General features: G+C 32.8%; 1 non-coding gene across 1 annotated transcript; it reads right to left on the reverse strand.

Moving 5' to 3' along the window:
* Positions 1–500: 500 nt before the first annotated feature.
* Positions 501–602, reverse strand: LOC112065437 (U6 spliceosomal RNA). The gene has a single exon (XR_002892038.1). It is a non-coding gene; the product is annotated as a U6 spliceosomal RNA (small nuclear RNA).
* Between the last annotated feature and the right edge of the window lie 5,615 nt (positions 603–6,217).

The raw sequence follows: 6,217 nt of genomic DNA on the forward strand, positions 1-6,217 counted from the left end.
AGTTTTATTTTCATTACTTGTGATTTGTCTGTTCATATTTTCTGTTTCTTCCTGGTTCAGTCTTGGAAGGTTATACCTTTCTAAAAATTTCTCTGTTTCTTCCAGGTTGTCCATTTTATTGGCATAGAGTTGCTTGTAGTAGTCTCTTAGGATGCTTTGTATTTCTGTGGTGTCTGTTGTAACTTCTCCATTTTCTTTTCTAATTTTATTGATTTGAGTCCTCTCTTTTTCTTGATCAGTCTGGGTAAAGTTTTCTCAATTTTCTTTATCTTCTCAAAGAAGCAACTTTTAATTTTATTGATCATTGCTGTTTTCTTTGTTTCTGTTTCATTTATTTTTGCTCTGATATTTATGATTTATTTCCTTCTACTAACTTTGGGTTTTGTTTGTTCTTCTTTCTCTAGTTCCTTTAGGTGTAAAGTTAGATTGTTTATTTGAGATTTTTCTTGTTTCTTGAGGTAGACTTGTATTACTATAATCTTCCCTCTTCGAACTGCTTTAAAAATATGGAACACTTCACGAATTTGCGTGTCACCCTGCACAGGAACCATGCTAATCTTCTCTGTATCGGTCCAATTTTAGTATATGTGCTGCCAAAACAAGTAATCTGACACATCATTTTAGATGTCATCACCTGTCTAGGAATGTCATGCTTCTCTTTGCCCATCCAGACAGACATTGGGTAGAGATAGCCAATCATTTCTTTCCCCTATGTGTCAGCTATTCTTTTTCCCCTTCAATGTAAAATTCTATATATTGCATTTTGGAAAAAAAAATAGAAAATTTGATTTTTAAAGTGCTTCAAATATGACATTGGCAAGCTCTATGCTCAAATTGATATGGTAACTTGGAAGAAGATATATTTTTGATTCAAGCTACACTGCATTATTTTAATTAATTTTTCTGATTATAAAATGGGATAATATGTATATTAATATTGCTTGAGTTAGTTTGAAATTCAGTTTTCTGCATGTAAAATTTAAATGTCCTGAAAATTTATCTATTTGTTTATCCTTCAGAAATTATTATTTTACACTTCCTGTGTGTAAAATAATATGCTTAGTATATTACCTTGTGCAACATTATGCATACCATAAGCAATTGTACAAAATTGGTGTCTGCATTCAAGGAATTCATGCCATAATAGTTAGATTTGGAGAAGATTTCCAATGCAAAATACTCTGTATTGTTGGCATAGGCTTCTACTCTTTCCAAATCAAAAGATGGAGATAATGAAGTACAAACAAGTTATTGTAACGTGAACACACAATCAAATGATTTATACTTGCAAAGATTCTGACTGATATATACAACATACCTCCAAATTCCTTTTAGTGTATTGGTGATGTTAAATTCTTCTATATAATAATTCAATATATTTTCCTCAAAGCATTTTTTTTTTTTTATGTCACAGCCTCTCCCGTTTTCTCCTTGAACTCTTCCTGAATGTGAGGTTATCCAAACCAAAAGAGTACCCATAGAATAAATGCATTTTTCCATTGCACATGCGTTTTCCCATTACAATGCTATTACCATAAAGGGCGACTTCTTATTAAGGGAATGGACAAGCAGTTTCTACCTTTACTGAGATCTTAATTCTGCTTCAATAAACTCTTACTCTGTTCTTATGTTAGCTCATTCCTTTTAATTCTGAAAAATTTTCAGCATTTTCCATTTCTTTGCAAACCAGGGGAATTCCCTGAAATTACCTTGAATCCACTGGATTTCACATTCTATTTCAACAATATAACATGGATCCCTTTCCCTCTTCAAGAACAAATATTTTCCTTCTGAATATTCTAACAATTTAACATTCTACAAACATATATGTTCTTCCAGATATTATGTTGGAGTAAAATGAAAAGCTAACCCATGGTTTAAAATTAGATTAACTTCAACATAAGACTCACAAACCTGCACTGATCAATGTATAGCATTATTGATGAAATTTTGGGAAAATTATATAAGTTTTACCACCACTTTTTAGCACTTTTTCTATTTGAAGGAGTTTCACTGTCAATGTCAATGGTGTATGATTCTTTTAATTTACTCAACTTGTTTCAATAAAATAGTATAATCACTGTTTTTTAAATCATAATTAAGCCAATGTGATTTTCTTTTCCTTTTCAAAGGCTTAACCTAGGCATTTTTTAAAGTGCCCTTGATTTCTTGCAAAAAGAAGTTCTAGGCCCATCCCCCTTTTTTTCCAGTTTCGTTGAGGTATGATTGTTAAATAAAAATTGTATACAGACAGTCCCTGACTTAGAATGGTCCCACTCAAAATTTTTCATATTTACAATGGTGCAAAAGTAACATGGATTCAGTGCAAAGTGTACTTCAAATTTTGAATATCCCAAGACTAACGAAATGCAGTAGGCACAGAGCCACAGCTGAGCAGTGGCACAGAGCCACAGCTCCCAATCAGCCAGGTGATCACAAGGGTGAACAACCAATAAACTTACAACCACTCTGTATCCGTACAACCATCCTGTTTTCACTCTGAGTGCAGAATTCAATAAATTACATGAGATATTTAACAATTTATTATAAAATAGGCTTTGTATTAGATTATTTTTCCCAACTGTAGGCTAATGTAAGTATTCTGAGTATGTTTAAGGTCAATTAGGCTAAGTTATGATGTTTGGTAGGTTAGGTGTATTAAATACATTTTCGACATGATATTTTCAATTTATGATGGGTTTATTGGGATGTAACCCCATCATAAGTTGATAAGTTGAGGAAGATTCGTATATTTATGATGTACAACATGATCTTTTGTTGTATATATATATGAAATGATTACCATAATATAGCTAACTGACATATCTATCACCTCAGGTAGTTACTATTTATTTATTGGTGAGGACACTTAAAATCTACTCTCCTAACTATAAGCCCAATTGAATCATTTTACCACAGAAAAGCTTTCATGTACTTTACAAAGAAGACATTTTATTAGTTTCTTTGTCTCTAGAGAAGAATATTATTACAAACTAAACTCACCAGCTAAGTGTTCACATTGCTTTTTTCCACCTGAGTACCAAGGTAAAGCATTGCGATGCCAGAGTATGCTCTACTTTGTGATGGCAAAGATTTTCCTTTTTTTACAAAAATCTGAAATTTATTTAGTGCCACTGTTTTCTTTTTTCTCCTATTTCCATGCACACTGTGGAGTGCCATCTGTATATAGCCATGTGAACCTTGTGTTATTTTTTGCTACAAAACTTGGCTCCAGCTTACTGAATGAAGGAAGATTTTAGGCTGCAATGCAGAGGGGAAACAAGGTCACTTTGTAAAATAGTTTGGCAGTTTATCCAAAATTAAACATATGATTCATCAACTTATATCAACACAAAAATATGAACATGAATGTTAACAGCAACATTACTTGTAATAACCAAAAAGTCCAAACCATGCAAATATCCATCAATTGATTAAAGAATAAATAAAATGTGGTATATCCATATAACACATTATTTAGCCATAAAAATAAGTTACCAATTCATCCTATAGCATTGATAAGCCTTGAAAATATTCTGCTTATTGAAAGAAGTCAGACGCAAAGGCCACATAGTGTGTAATTTTATATCCATGAAATGGCCAGTATAGAAAACTCCATAAAGACAGAAAGTAGATTAGGGGTTGGCAGGGTTTCTTTTTTCAGTTGATAAAATGTTCTGGAATTAGATAATGGTGGTTATTGAACAATTAAGTGAATATTCTAAAAATCATTCAACTGTACAGTTTGAAACAATGGATTTTATGGTATGTGAATCATATCTTAATAAAAAAATGTGAGGACAATAGGTGGATACTTGTATAGATTGAGACACACTTTACATATTTTTCCTTCTGGCCAGACTGGAATAACAGGGGACAGATTTATCTTCCCTCAAACAACTAAGAAACTGGGCAAAATATATGAAACAACAATTCTCAAGATGACTTTAAATATTATGCAAAAAGAACAGTATTTTCTGAGAGAAGTGAAACAGACAAGAAAATTTTCTGTTGTCCCATGTTACTAAGCAGAGAAATATTCCAGGAACAACACAGGGAGGGAATAGAAGGGCACAGACTGCTGAACTTTCTGAGTTGAGGAGGTGGAGACCGGAGACTGGAGAAGCGAAGGCAATTAGAATTTGCATGATTTTCTAAGTAGAAAATCTGCTGAATCTAAAAAATAAATAAGGGCTTTCCTGGTGGCGCAGTGGTTGCGCGTCCGCCTGCCGATGCAGGGGAACCGGGTTCGCGCCCCGGTCTGGGAGGATCCCACATGCCGCGGAGCGGCTGGGCCCGTGAGCCATGGCCGCTGGGCCTGCGCGTCCGGAGCCTGTGCCCCGCAACGGGAGAGGCCGCAGCGGAGGGAGGCCCGCGTACCACAAAAATAAATAAATAAATAAATAAATAAATAAATAAAATAAAGAAAGAAAGAAATAAATAAAGAAATAACTCAAAACAAACAAGTTAGGTTCAGCATTTTTGTAGGGTTCTAGTTTATTATAGAAATATCAACTATATTTCTATACACAAAAAATAAAGAAATTAAAATTAAAATACAATACCATCAAAAGTTTGGAATATTAAGAATAAATCCAACTAAAGATATGCAACACTTGTACACTCAAATCAGTGCTGAAAGACATTAAAGAAGACCTGAATAAGTGCAGAATTTTACTTCTTTTAGGGCTTAGAAGGCTCAATACAGCTAAGATGGCAATTCTCCCTAAATTGATCTATAAATTCCATATGATTTCTATCAAAATCTCAGCAGGTTTTTTGTTATTAGATATTGACAAGATGATTCTAAAACTGATATATAAATCAAAGACCTACAGTGGTAACAACAAGTTTGAAAAAAGAACAAACTTGAAAGACATATCACCTAACATTAAGACTTATTGTAAAGCTTCAGTAATCACGCCTGAATAATATTTATGTCAAGGATCACTGAACTAGAATAGAAAGTGCCAATAAGGCCCACTTACATATATTCAATTGATTTTAAACAAAGATGCCAAGACAATTAAGTAGAGAATCTGTAAATCTTTTCAACACATTTTTTTGGAACAATTGCACAAAATGAACTTAAACCCATGCTTTTTCCCCCGCATACAAAAATTAACTCAAAATGGACTTTAAACATAATGTGTTTCACAAAACTATAAAACTTCTAAATAATTCTTAGAAGAACATTTTTTGACCTTGATAATGCAAAAATTTCATAAATATACTAAAAGCAAAATCCATAAAAGACACAAATCCATTAATTTGATGTTATCGAAATTAAGAAAGATACTGCTAAGACAGGAAAAGACAAACCATAACAGGGAGAAATTATTTGCAAATCATATATCTGATAAAGGATTTATATATAAAATGCATAAAGAGCTCCTAAAATGCAACATTAAGAAATAAAATAACCTAGTAAAAAAATGAGCCAAAGTTTGGAAGACACTTTACCAAAGATGATATTCTTTTTCCAAATGGAGATATTAAAAAAAAACATGCAATATGATGAGTCATTAGAGAAATGCGAATGAAAACCATAGTGTGATAAATCATACCTATTAGAATGGCTAAAATAAAAATGTTGACCATACCAAGTGTTGATTAGGACATGGTACAACTTGAGCTCTCTAAATTGCATGTGGGAATGCAATATGGTACAGTCACTTGGGTAATCAACTTTATAGTTTCTTAAAAGGTAAATAGCATGAACATAAGGCCCAGTCTTTCCATTCCTAGGTATTTACCTAAGACAAAGGAGAGCTTATACCAAAAAATAAAAATAAATAAAAATAAATTTTAAAAAAGGGACTTCCCTAGCAGTCCAGTGGTTAAGATTCCATGCTTCCACTGCAGGGGGTGTGGGTTTGATCCCTGGTCAGGGAACTAAAATCCCACATACTGCACCGTGGGGCCAAAAAAAAAAAAAAAGAGAGAGAACTTATATCCATATCAAGACACATATGCAACTATTTACAGCTGTTTGATTTGTCATATCACTAAACTGGAAACAACCCAAATGTCCATCAGGAAGTAAAGTGCTAAGAACATTGTGGTATATCTATACAATGGAAAGCTAATCAGCTATAAAAAGGAATGAACTATTGATAAATTCAACAACATAGATAAACCTCAAAATTATTATGTTGAGTGGAAGAAGCTAGACAAAAAAAATATATATATACCTTAGAATTTACTTGAAGAATTT

Source organism: Physeter macrocephalus, chromosome 13, assembly GCF_002837175.3.
Source record: "Physeter macrocephalus isolate SW-GA chromosome 13, ASM283717v5, whole genome shotgun sequence".
In the NCBI taxonomy this organism is placed as follows: Eukaryota; Metazoa; Chordata; class Mammalia; order Artiodactyla; family Physeteridae; genus Physeter; species Physeter macrocephalus.